The sequence below is a fragment of the Quercus robur genome, chromosome 1 (genome assembly GCF_932294415.1).
Source record: "Quercus robur chromosome 1, dhQueRobu3.1, whole genome shotgun sequence".
NCBI lineage: Eukaryota > Viridiplantae > Streptophyta > Magnoliopsida > Fagales > Fagaceae > Quercus > Quercus robur.
This window is the reverse complement of record NC_065534.1, coordinates 32,465,913-32,479,448: the sequence shown is the minus strand read 5'-3', so window position 1 is coordinate 32,479,448 and position 13,536 is coordinate 32,465,913. Positions and strand designations below refer to the sequence as shown.

General features: G+C 34.0%; 2 pseudogenes; both read left to right on the top strand.

The window, feature by feature from the left end:
- Positions 1-622: 622 nt before the first annotated feature.
- LOC126731134 (heat shock cognate 70 kDa protein 2-like) lies at positions 623-3,246 on the top strand (annotated as a pseudogene).
- Positions 3,247-5,478: 2,232 nt separating this feature from the next.
- LOC126731118 (heat shock cognate 70 kDa protein 2-like) lies at positions 5,479-8,449 on the top strand (annotated as a pseudogene).
- Positions 8,450-13,536: the final 5,087 nt, after the last annotated feature.

Sequence of the window (13,536 nt, the reverse complement as noted above, 5' to 3'; positions counted from 1 at the left end):
AACCAAAGAGTCTAGAATAAATGAATCGAAAAAAAAAAAAAAAAAAAGATGCTTCACAATAATAATTAAAAAAAATGGACAATTTACATTTTATACCTAATAATATCCTTACAAATTTTTTCAAAGAGTTAATATAATATAATAATGACTATCAATAGTATTTAAATTATATATATAGGAATTATATTATACATCTTATTGTATATCTTTAAGTGTATTCATGTATATGCATGAGGTTACAAGTTAGTATATATAATGGATTCTATTGAATTGTAATGTACAATGAAAGAAAATTGCTTGACATATGATGACTTGAGATAAGTTGTAATATAAAAGAATACTTTATCCACAATTGACATTCTTTTTCGCTAAAGAAAAAATGATAGGCGGCTTTGCTGTGTGAAAGATATTGTCTCAACAATCAACATGACATCTATTCTTCCTCTTTTCTAGCCTGTATCCTATATTTTTTCATCAATATTAAATTTTTTATCATTTATCTCAAAAAAAAAATAAAAAAACTGGCCTGACTGACAGCAAGAGATTTAAGATCCTGAAGACTCGCAAGCTGCTTATTTTTACTAATAAATTTTCTTTTGTGGGGATGATTAATTAAAGGAAACTTGCAGGTCAAGAAAACATGGTGCAAAGTCTTTATCTTTCTCTTAAAAATTCCAAAGAGATTGTTTTCATTGTTTTTCAGTATCCTTCTAAGTTAATTTTGTTAGACATGGCTGGGAAAGAAGAGGGTCCAGCGATTGGAATTGATTTGGGAACATGCTACTCATGTGTGGCAGTTTGGCAACATAATCGGGTGGAGATCATACCCTATGAACTGGATAACCGAACTACACCATCTTATGAGGCTTTCACTGAAACTCGCCGTTTGATTGGTCAAGCGGCCAAGGACCAGGTTGCCTTGAATTCCGCCAATACTATTTTTGGTAAGTCAGAGTTTAGATTTTAGAGTTTCATTTGGTTACTTTTTTTTTATGTATTTGGCAGGTTATTTAATATGTTTTCTTTTGTGGTAATGAAAAAGAAAATGTCTTAATTGTTGAAATAAGTAATAACTGGACTTGATTTTGCTTTCTAATGGTTTTAAAACAAGTTAAGGTGACAAAATGTATTTATTATGAACTAAGAATGATTTTAATGCTTTTTTTATGTATTGATGTTCATGTTGGTGATATGAAGACTCTAAACGTTTGATTGGAAGGCAATTCAGTGATATCTCTGTGCAATGTGGCTTGAAAATTTGGCCATTCAAGGTTATTCCTGACCCTAATCATGGGAGGCTCATTATTGTAGTCAGATACAAGTATGAGGAAAAATAGTTTTTGGCTGAAGAAATCTCTGCAATGGTTCTCATCAAGATGAAGCAGATTGCTGAAACTTACTGTGGTTCGAAGATCAAGAATGTTGTTATCTCTGTACCTGCTCGTTTCAATCACTCTCAACGTCAGGACACAAGGGATGCTGGTCTCATTGCAGGCCTAAATGTGAAGCGGCTTATCAATGAGCCAACTGCTGCTGCTATTGCATATGGGCTTGACAGGGAGAACAGAACTGGGGAGAAGTATGTTCTTATCTTTGATCTTGGTGGTGCAACGGTGGATGTTTCACTTCTTACCATTGAAGAGGGAATCATTGAAGTGAAAGCTACAGCTGGTGATACCCACCTAGGAGGTGAAGATTTTAACAATAGAATGGTTTGCTATTTCATCGAAGAGTTCAAAAGAAAGCACAAAAGGATATTACTGGAGGTAAGCCTCTTAGGAAATTGTGGATTGCTTGTGAGAAGGCTAAGAGGATTCTCTCATCTAATACTCAAACTACAATTGAGATTGATTCTTTGTACGAGGGTATTGACTTCTACTCAACCATCACAAGAGCCAAGTTTGAAGAGCTTAATATGGTTTTGTTCTTGAAGTGTATAGAGCCTGTTGAGAACTGTTTGAGGGATGCTAAGATGGATAGGAGCAATGTTCATGATGTGGTTCTGGTTGGAGGGTCTACTAGGATTCCCAAGGTTCAAAAGTTGTTGCAAGACTTCTTTGATGGAAGGAGCTTTGTAAAAGGATTAACCCTGATGAGGCTGTTGCTTATGGTGCTGCTGTTCAGGCTGCAATTCTTATGTGTGAAGGTAATTAATGAGAAGGTACAAGACATCATGTGCTTGGATGTAACTCCTCTATCCCTTGGGTTCGAGACCATTGGATGTGTCATGAATGTGTTGATTCCAAGAAATACTACTATTCCCACCAAGAAGGAGGAGATTTTGTCAACCAGCTTTCATAACCAACATATTGTGTCCATCAAAGTGTATGAAGGGGAACATACCAGAACCCGCGACAATAACTTACTGGATGAGTTTAATCTATGTGGTATTCCTCTTGCTCCTAAAGGAGTTCCACAAATCACTGTTTGCTTTGACATCTGTGCTGATGGGATCATGAATGTCTCTGCCAAGGACCAAACTACAGGACAGAAGAATGTCATTACAATCACTAACAACAAGGGTAGGCTCTCCAAGGAAGAGATCGAGGAATTGGTAAAGGTAGCTATGGAGTACAAGGCTGAGGATGAGGAGTACATGACGAAGGTTGAGACAAAAAATGCACTAGAGAAATACGCATACATCATGAGGAACTCATTCAGAGATGAAAAGATTGCTACTAAAGTCCCTGCTGCCAACAGAAAGAAGATTGAAGAAGCGATTGAGCAAATTATCCATTGGCTCGAATGGAACTAACTTGCTGAGGTTGATGAATTTGAGGACAAAATGAAGGAGTTGGAGAGCATCTGCAACCCGGTCATTGCCAATGTTTGTCAAGTTTCAGGTGATATGGATGAAGAAAAACCTGAAAATAAAGAGCACAAAGTAAAAGAGATTAACAAGAAGGTTTTGGACCCTAAGAACTACATGGCACAAGATATTGAACAAAAGAAAAAGGTCGAGGCAAAGGCTGCATTGAAAAATTATGCTTACTACATGAGGTACAAAATCAAAGGTGTGAAGGATGCATTGGCAAAAACTGAAGATGCAATTGAGCAGACCATCCATTGGCTTAATAGGAACCAGCTTGCTGAGACAGATGAGTTAGAGGATAAGATAAAGGAGCTAGAGGGTATTTGTTACCCATTCATTGCCAACATGTACCAATGATAATATTGACTAAGTCTCATGTTGAATTCCTTGTCATAATTAAGGAATTCTTCATTATCATCTCTTGAGCATTTCAAAATCACCAATCTATAAAAATTACTAAGAACCAACCATTAACAACCATGAGTTCCTCAAATATTTACCTTAGAGCATCTCCAGCAGACTAGGCAAATTTTTGTACTGTTTAGAGAATGAACAGTGACATTTAGCTTTTGCCTACTCACTTTTCAAATACACTTTCTAACAAATTCTCTATCTCATTCTCTATCTCATTTAAATATTCATTCTTCATTCATTCTTTATCATCATTTATTCTACCTATATTTATTCCCAACAATTATATTTTTTAATGAAAAGTGTTATATTTACAACATTTTTCGCAATACTTTCACAAGAATTATAACAAAATCTTATATGAAAAGTTGTTACTAATTCTAATTTGAACCCACCACTGAAAATATATTTCTACTCACCAATATTAGCTAATAACAATATGTTATTTAAGATTTATTGTGAAAATATTGTAAAAATATTGTGGTAGTATTTCCATTCTTTCATCCATATGTTTCCTTTTTTTTTTTTCTTTTTTTTTTTCTCTTGTTTTTTCTACACCACACCGTATACCCATATATCTCATCCTCTACTTTTTTTTTTTCTCTACTTTCCACTTCCAGAACCTCCCTCTCTATTTCTTTCTCTAGCTCTCTCATTTTCTACTCTTTTTCTTTTATTTTTCTACCATTATCTTCAAACACACACAGACACGCATGGAGAGAAAGGAGAAATCGCCCTTGCTCCACCACACCGCCACCGTTGCTGCTCCACCACACACATACGTCTCTATTTTTTTTTTTTCTTGATCTTTTATTGTTGTTCTAATTTTTTTTTTCCTGTTCTTGATCTGTTGTTATTGTTGTTGTTGTTTTGATTTTAGGTTTGTTGTTTAAATTAAATCAGTTTTTTATGAGAGCAAGAATTGTTTTGTTAGAGCAAGAATTGTTCTGTGAGAAGAAACAAATCAAAGAAGAAAGAGAAAGAAGTGATAAAATATTAAGTGCTGGAATTTTTTAATGAAAAAAAAATCAGTTGCTAATCTACAGTAGCCCATCAGACTTGATGAGCTACTGTTCATCAGCCCAAAAAAAATCCAGGTATACCGAACCTGTTGGAGCATGAACAGTGCACAAATTCTCCAAATTTTAGCTAACAAACCCGGATACCGAACCTGTTGGAGATGCTCTTAGGAGAGAATTCTATTGCTTTGTATATATGAACTGGAACCAACCATTTTTTTTCAATTATAAATATTTATGTAATTTTGTGGTGAAAATAAAAGAGAAAAGAATCAAAATGATTGAAAATGAAAATCTCTATGTTCTTTTTTTTAAGTATTAAAAATCTTTATAGTGAGTCTGTGTTTGTCGGTAAACAAGACATGGGTATATATACAACATACAAAGAAAGAAAAAAAAGGATAGCTTAAAAAAAATAAAACTTATCCTTATTATTGTTGTCCCACATTCCCAATGTTCACACTCTATACGCACTGATATCATCTTGAAAAATGTGTATATATAATATTCATATTTTGTAATTTAGTGTATGGAGTGCGGAGGTTAAGAATGTGAGACAATCATTGTCATATCATTGAAATAGTTATGATAATCTCCACTGGTAAATGCGTTGAAACTTATTTCTCTTTATGTTGCGACTACCCGCCTCTCTTATGCTTTTATTTTATTTTTTCCTACCAAAAGAAAAAAAAAAAAATTTGTCAGACATATAAAAAGGAATTATGCAAGAATAATAAAAACGAATGCACTCTTCAAGAGGCAATTGACATTATTGTGCAAGAAAAAGACAATGATTGACTTTTTCTGAATACTAGGAATAAGTAGAAAAAGAACTTCCAGTAGATGCTTCCCCTTAAAGAATAATTGCAACTCATATAATCAAACAAACAATCAGGCCGGAATTATCATACAGATGTAAGATATTGAAGTCTTTGCATTTTTTTTTCCCTAGGGTCGGTGGTAATTAACACTTGCAAGCTTGTTTGCCTGCACGTCCTTGCAGGTCTCAGCCTTGGTGCTATGAATATTTTAGTAGCAGCTAAAAATAAAAATAAAAAGCTTGTCTGCTGGTCAAGTCCACTGTCGGAACATAGTACAAATGAAATTCTTGTTTACCTATAATAAGTTAGGCAGCTAGTACTTTTCAGTTTCTACTTCCCAGTACAAATGAACAGTCATCTTTCTCTATAAAACTCCAAGAGATTTCCTTGTTGTTTTCGTTAATTTGGTTTAGCTATGGCTTGGAAAGGTGAGGGTCCAGCGATTGGGATTGATTTGGGAACATGCTACTCGTGTGTGGCAGTTTGGCAAAATAATCAGGTGGAGATCATTGCCAATGAACTGGGGAACCGAACGACACCATCTTATGTGGCTTTCACAGAAACTCATCGTGTGATTGGTCATGCAACCAAGGAACAGCTTGCCATGAATCCCACCAACACTGTCTTTGGTGAGTTCTCACTTCTCTGACACGGTAATATGGCACGAGTGTAGATTCTAGAGTTTCATTTGTTTGTGTGTTGTGTGTATATGCAAGTAAGGTTTTCATTGTCCGCCTTAAAAGGAAAATACTAAATCTATTATAAATTTTATTACAAATTTACAAAATAATGTGTAGAATAAAATTGATCGGCGGATTTTAACAACATGATATACTAATAATGTTAGAATTTCTTTTTTGTAATTTATGATATATCATTTTATAAAATCTATGTAGTAAAAATTTGTAGTATCTCTAACATCACTTATGATAAAATTGTCAAGAAAAGAATTTTTTTTTTCTTTTTTTTTTTAAGTAAAAGGGTAAATTACACTTTATCATTTTAAACTATCACTCCAATCACATTTAACCTCTTTGAACTATCAAAACACTTGATTGACTCTCCAAAGTTACAACTTTATTTCAATGTTCTCCTACCGCGTTTGTAACTTGTTTTAGTGTTAAGTTTGACTGAATTTAGTATTAAAAGATTAATTTACTCATATTTACAAAATAAACAATTGAGGTTAAATTGGTCTTTCAATGTTAAATTATGTTAAAGTTAACAACAAAATAGATGATAGGAGGTTAAGTGTATCGTATTTTTGAAATTGGGGGATTGAATGTATGTTTTGATAGTTCATGGAGTATACTGTAATCAGGGTACGTAATATTAATCTTTATTTGGCTTTAGGCAAATCCTTAGGGTGGCATGAAAAAGTTTGTCAGTTTTGTCTTCCTAATGGTTTCATGAGGTCTGTATATTGTGAAGATAGGAATGTTTAATATGATAATCTCATTCTATGTTAATGTTCATGTTGGTGGTATGAATGTAAGGGTCTAAGCGTTTGATTGGAAAGCGATTCAGTGATGCCTCCGTGCAACATGAATTGAAATTGTGGCCGTTCAAAGTGATTTCTGACCCTGATCATGGGAGGCCCATTATTGTGGTCACATACAAGTATGGGGAAAAGCATTTTTTGGCTGAAGAAATCTCTGCAATGGTTCTCATAAAGATGAAAGACTGCTGAGGCTTACTGTGGTTCAAAGATCCAGAATTCTGTTATTTCTGTACCAGCTCATTTCAATCACTCACAGCGTCAAGCCACAAAGGATGCTAGTCTCATTGCCGGTCTAAATGTGATGCGAATTATCAATGAGCCAACTGCTGCTGCTATTGCATATGGGCTAGACTTGGTGAAAAGAATGTACTCATCTTTGATCTTGGTGGTGGAACATTGGATGTCTCAATTCTCATCATTATAGACGGTGTCATTCATGTGAAAGCTACAGCTGGGGATAATCATTTGGGAGGTGAAGATTTTGACAGTAGAATGGTGAACCATTTCATTAAAGAGTTCAAAGATAAGAAGGATATTACTGGCGCTAAGGCTCTTAGGTATAGTTGTGGAATGTTTGTGAAAGGGCTAAGAGGATTCTCTCATCTAATACTCAAACTACAATTGAGATTGATTCTTTATATGAGGGTATGGACTTCTACTCAACCATTATGCGAAGCAAGTTTGAGGAGCTTAACATGGATTTATTCTGGAAGTGTATGGAACCGGTTGAGAAGTGTTTGAGGGATGCTAAAATAGACAAGAGAAGTGTCCATGACGTGGTTCTGGTTGGAGGGTCTTCTAGGATCCCCAAGTTTCAGAAATTGTTGCAAGATTTCTTCAATGGGAAAAAGCTCTACAAAAGAATTAACCCTGATGAGGCTGTTGTTTATGGTGCTGCTGTTCATGCTGCAATTCTCAAGGGTGAGGTTAATAAGAAAGTGCAGGACATCTTGCGCTTGGATGTCACTCCTCTATCCCTTGGTTTGAAAACTGTTGGAGATGTGATGCATGTATTAATTCCAAGAAATATACCACCATTCCCTTCAAGAGGGAGACAGTGTTCACAACCTACCTTGATAAACAGTCTGATGTGCTTATTCGGGTATATGAGGGTGAGTTTGCTAGTAGTCTAGTACGCGTGACAACAATTTGCTGGGCATGTTTAAGCTTTCTGGTACTCCTCCATCTCCTAGTGGAGTTCCACAAATCAATCTTTGTTTTGACGTTGATGTTGATGGTATCCTGAATATTTATGCCAAGGAAAAAACCAGTAGACAGAAATTGGACATTAGAATCACTGATAAGGGTAGGCTATCCAATGAAGAAATTGAGAAATTGGTGCAGAAGGCTAGGAAGTACGAGGCTGAGGACGAGGAACTTAAAACGAAGGCTGAGGCAAAGAATGCACTAGAGAATTATGCATACAACATGAGGAACACATTCAGAGATGAAAAGATTTTTGCTACTGTCCTTGCTGCTGACAAAAGGAAGGTTGAATATGCAATTGAGCATATTATCCATTGGCTTGAAGGGAATCAGCTTGCTGAGTTGGATGAATTTCAGGACAACATGAGGAAGTTAGAGAGCATTTGCAACCCCGTCGTTGCCAAGATTTATCAGGGTGCTGATGGTGAAATGGAGCCTAAGGAGGAGATTAAGTTCTATGAAGGTGATGAGACTGACATGAATGGAGCTACGCAAGAGATTGTGCCTAAGAAGGACATTATTAAGATATAGGGAGGTGCTGATTGTTGCATAGTTGGAGCCACGCAAGAAGATGAGAAGTATAAGGAGATTAAGAACAAGGCGCAGGGGGCTGAGAACGAGATTGGGGCAAATAACACGTTGAAAAAGCATGTTTACTACATGTACAAAATCAGAGATGTGAAGAATAATTTTTTAACAAAGATTCAATCTAATGCTGAGTAATTGATGATAAACATGTTCGGGATCGGCAAGGCTATTGGGTTTTATTTTTCTCAAGAGCCTTCAAAATAAAAAATATTTTATGATTCAAAACAAAACTAACACCCATATTTAGCATTAACAAATTGGTAAAACTTGGATTAGGGGTACCTAGACTTGGACTCAACCCAACTGATCAGACTTGATTGGAACCGACCTACCCGTGACCAATCCGAGAGCTTTGGCGGGTCGGCGGCGGGTTATGGAACCCAGAAACTGACTCCGACGGGTTGATTGGCGGGTTTTCTCCTCTAAAACCCGCCTCAACCGACCCAACAGGAACAAATTCCAAAATCCGGTGAAGCAAGAATTTTTCGGCGAGTTTTTGGTCAAAATACTTTAGATTTTTACGAGATTTATGTTGGATTTGGGGAGATATCATCGAATCTAGTGAGATTTTAGCCAAATCTAGTGGAAATCTCATCGGATCTAGCAAGATCTCACTAGATCCAGTGAGATCTCCACCGGATCTAGCGAGTTTTCACCTGAAATCAACTATTTTGGCCAGATTTTTCACCATGGACGGTTTCGACCGAATCGACCGTTTTCAGGCGCAAATCCGACCACTCCGGTCTGACTCCCTCGCTGGTTGGCAGTGGGTCAGAACTACCTCCACCCGATTTTGTTAGGTCGGTCTCGGGTTAGGCACAAACCCGACCCAGACCGAACCGAGGACACCCCTAACTAATTGGATACACTTGTTTATATGCAATTTTTGTTGGTTCCTCAACTAAATTCAAAAACATAGTTGCATTAAATTTAATTTTCCTTAAAATATTTGTGCTTTATTGAAAAATGTAATTAAAAGTTTAAATTTAATTGGGAAACCTAATGTATAAAATCTAATTAAAAAGTTAGACCTAAGTTTTGCTCTTAACCAAATATATATACATATAGCCAAATCCAATTAGATTTCAAATTGGAATTCAATTATAACCTAATTTTGTACCACATGTCTCATCTAATCTAAGATTTTAAATTTTTGTACCAAGTAAGTTAATTCTATGTAAAAATTGGATTTTAATTAGAGTTTAAATTTGCACCACGTGTCCCATCTAATCTAAGTTTTTAAATTTTTATGTCAAGTAAGTTAATTCAGTATAGAAACGAGGAGTTCAATACAAATAAATCATAAAAAATTTTAATCATATATTTAACTTTATATATAAAATTAGAGGAAAAAAGAGTTTGGATGATTTTATATTTATGAACATTTTTTTTTTGTGTAACTAAAAATAATTCAGATTTATAAGTCATTGATGTAATATATCATAACTATGTACGGTCCATTGCTAATTAGGTAATCTATATATATATATATATATATATATGGGAGGATGAAGCCTGAAGAGAGAGGATCATTGAGTGGAATCAACCTGAGGAGCAACTGGGCCCAACTATTCATCAGATCAGGCCCAGCCCCAACCAGGATAACCCAGTCGGAGAAACCGAAGAGAGCGGTTGGATCGAGGAGCATCTGCTCCTTGGGAGATTGGGGACAAACCACCAAGGCCGAAAGGTTAAAGGCCAAGGAAGGAAGTAGAGATGTGTAAGTAAGGGAGGGAGGAAGTTTCCAAATAAAGCACCCATCACCTCCACATTTAATCCACTATACCAACTCAGCCTGCCACATTGATGGCAGAATGACCCCTAAATAGTGTCCTCATAGCTTGTAGCCTACTCTACCACCACTAGCAAGGCAATGATGGGACAAATATCTAAGGAGAGGTCAACGACCATCCAAGTGGAAGGCTAGGGTGCAATCCAAGCAGCTATATATAGGAAAGAATATCCTCCTAGACAGGAGATCGAAAAAACTCACAAGGAAGATAGAGAGAAAAATTGAGAGCTATAAAACCGAGAAGTGTATATCCTAAGAACTATTGCTCCTCGGCCCACCCGAGGACGAGCATAAATAAGAATTTCTATTTTCTTGGTCATAATCCTCCATTTAAACTGTTGTCTTTGCCAGCCTTCTTTCTCTAATTACTGAACCATAGTTATCAAGGCATAAAGGTTTGTTCTTGGCTAACCACCTCTACAAATGAATTGTATTGGGCCTTCATTCCAACCCATTATGTTCAAAGATTGGGCCGGACGGTCTATTTTTCCCCCTACAATATATATATATTTTTTTTAAAACCAAAGTTTAGAGAAAATTCAGTTAGAATTAAAATTAGATTTTGCTTTTGTTAGCATTTCATAAAAATTAAATTGCTTAGTTTTTGCTGTTATTTTTTCTCTAAACTAATGAACATATTTTTTATACTGTTTTTATTCAGATATTTTGTATGCGAAGATCTTGAACCTAAAAAATTGTAATTGAGCTGAATAATCTCATGCACCTATCCCCATTTAATTTAGGAGATACTATTGGACCAATCTATTCTTTTTATTTTGTGTTGTATTTAGTAGAATTTCACATGCAATGATTGTGAATTGATATTGTATATGTAGTATCCAATAATGATTTTCAAAATTATATACATAATAGTAATGTAATGAGAAATTGACGTAACTAACATCATGAAAATTACAAGGAAAAACCATTTTAACACCTCCAAATGTCCTAGTGGAATAAATGTCCTATATGTTTAATAACCCAAGCTAACATCAATAGCACCATTACAATTTATTATTATTGTGCGTAAGCACGGGTTACATACTAGTATAAATAAGAGAAAAGAGACAAAATAATAGTTTTTAAATTTGTAGACATTTTCTTTCTCTTTTTAAATATTGTTTCAAATGATGTAGTTTCAAAAAAAAAAAAAATATTGTTTTGTTCATATTTGTTACATTACTCATGGAGATGGATAGAAGAGTTACATTGAAAATTGACTCAAACTTGAGCAACGAAAATGTAAATTTGAATAAATGAGGTACATGAACATCAAGGGGCAAAAACATAATTTAGGCTTTAAAATATTATTCAAATTATGGTCCCTATAAAAATAAGTTTTAAATAATTAATGATATTATGTATATATATATATATATATATATATTTTTTTTTTTTATGTATTAAATTGTATAATTTCTGTTCTGTAACCCATCCATGGTACTAGTTTAATTGTATGATAATTCCTGGAAATATAAATGCTTTATTGGCTCATGATATTATTGGGACTAAAACAAAGGAATCTCATAAACCCAAACGTTGAATCACCACCGGCCACCATAAGTTTAATCAAACCCAGGACACCTCACCAACAAATTTACCCATGCCCCCATGACTACCTAACACCATATTTGCAAACAACCAATGGACCTATCAACCCGCCACCATGATGTGGCTTAACTCGCCCTTAAAACAACATAGTTTACGCAGTTTTTATTAGTAAAACAACGTCGTTTTGAGGTCATGTGACACATAATGACAGCATCTCTAGCAAAATTAGATGGAATGATAAGATTTAAAGCAATCTCAAATGTTAAGGACGAAAATATAAATTCTTAAATATATTGGGAAAAAATCAAAATTACTCCAAATTTAAAAAGTGGAGTATGTAATTTAATCTAACTTCTTTTAGAATATAGCAGGAACTTTCTCCAAAGGTGCTTTACTAGCTTTTGTTATTCAAAGTGTGTAATGGAAAGCTATTCAAAGTGAGTAATGGAATCGGGTGCTTTTTGGTTTATTAGTTATTATTTATGAAAATTTTTGTGTAAAGATAGTTTTTTCATGTTTTTCAATGATTGATAATATCATAAAAAATGAATTAGAGAAAAACTATCTTTGGCTAACAAAAAAAAAAAAAAAAAAAAAAAAATTATTGCTTATTTTTAAAGATTTTTTTCCATTAAAATATTTTTAGAAAATAACTCTATGTCACAGTAAGCTAAATAAGAGAAGTTACCAGATTATTTTTTAACTGATTTAATGTTTCTACAAAATATAATTAAATGAAATAATTTTATAGAAAATACGTTTTTAAAAAATCATTTATTTTCTAGAAAACATTACTACTGAAACAAATAAAGTGTTCAGTAAAGATATTTATATATTAGGTTATACAATTATATTCAAACACATAATTGATTTGATTTGATTTGTTTTTTTTTTTTTTTGGAAAGATAACATCTTTTGTTCTATATTGGTCATTGCAATCATGTATTTGAATTTAATTAAAGAACCTAATTTATAGTACCCAAGGACTTGTAATAAGTTTTACCCATTATTTATTACTACTTAATGACAAAGTCACCCATATTTGCTAATGAGGCAGACATGCTAGTGGTATTGCTAAAGATATGACAAATTTTATAATATTTTCCATAATTTATTGAGAGTTAAATGTCAAATTGTGATTGTTATAACATTCCTTTAACAGGAACTTATACACAGCTTTTATCATACACCAACACAACAAAACACCTTAACCTGTTTAAAAAAAAAAAAAAAAAATTGTGTCAATAGAATTGTTGTCCAATTTATCAAATTGTTTTAGAAATTTTTTTATTTTTCATAACTTGTTGAGGTGAGAGATTGTAATTAATATAAATGAATTTCGCATATGACCACCAATAATATCATTTTTATTTAACATCAAGAAAAGGTCTATAAACACACAAAAATTTACAATTATTGAGGTAACAAATTATCAAAGTAAATTAAAAAGTAATGTTTGTATGGGTCTATATAAAAATTAAAAAAAAACTTATCAATTTAATTATTGTAAAAAATATTGTAAAAGTTTTTGGATACGTGCCATTGCTCTCTAAAGATGGAATTTGTTGTCTATTTAAACTTAGTGCAAATTTATTACTCTACTTAAAAACCAAAAAAACCAACGTTTTATGACGCAAGCACCTCAAATGAAATGTGATGTCTCTATTGGTGTCACTTCACAATCACAACGGTAGAAACTAGACGAAAAAGTTTGGGTCACAACAAAAGACACAACTTGTGCCACAACTCGCTTATGTGGTAAGTTATTGTTGGTAGAGCGGTGTCCCTATATGGACTCACCATCACCCCTCTACCAACTACAACTCACCACATGG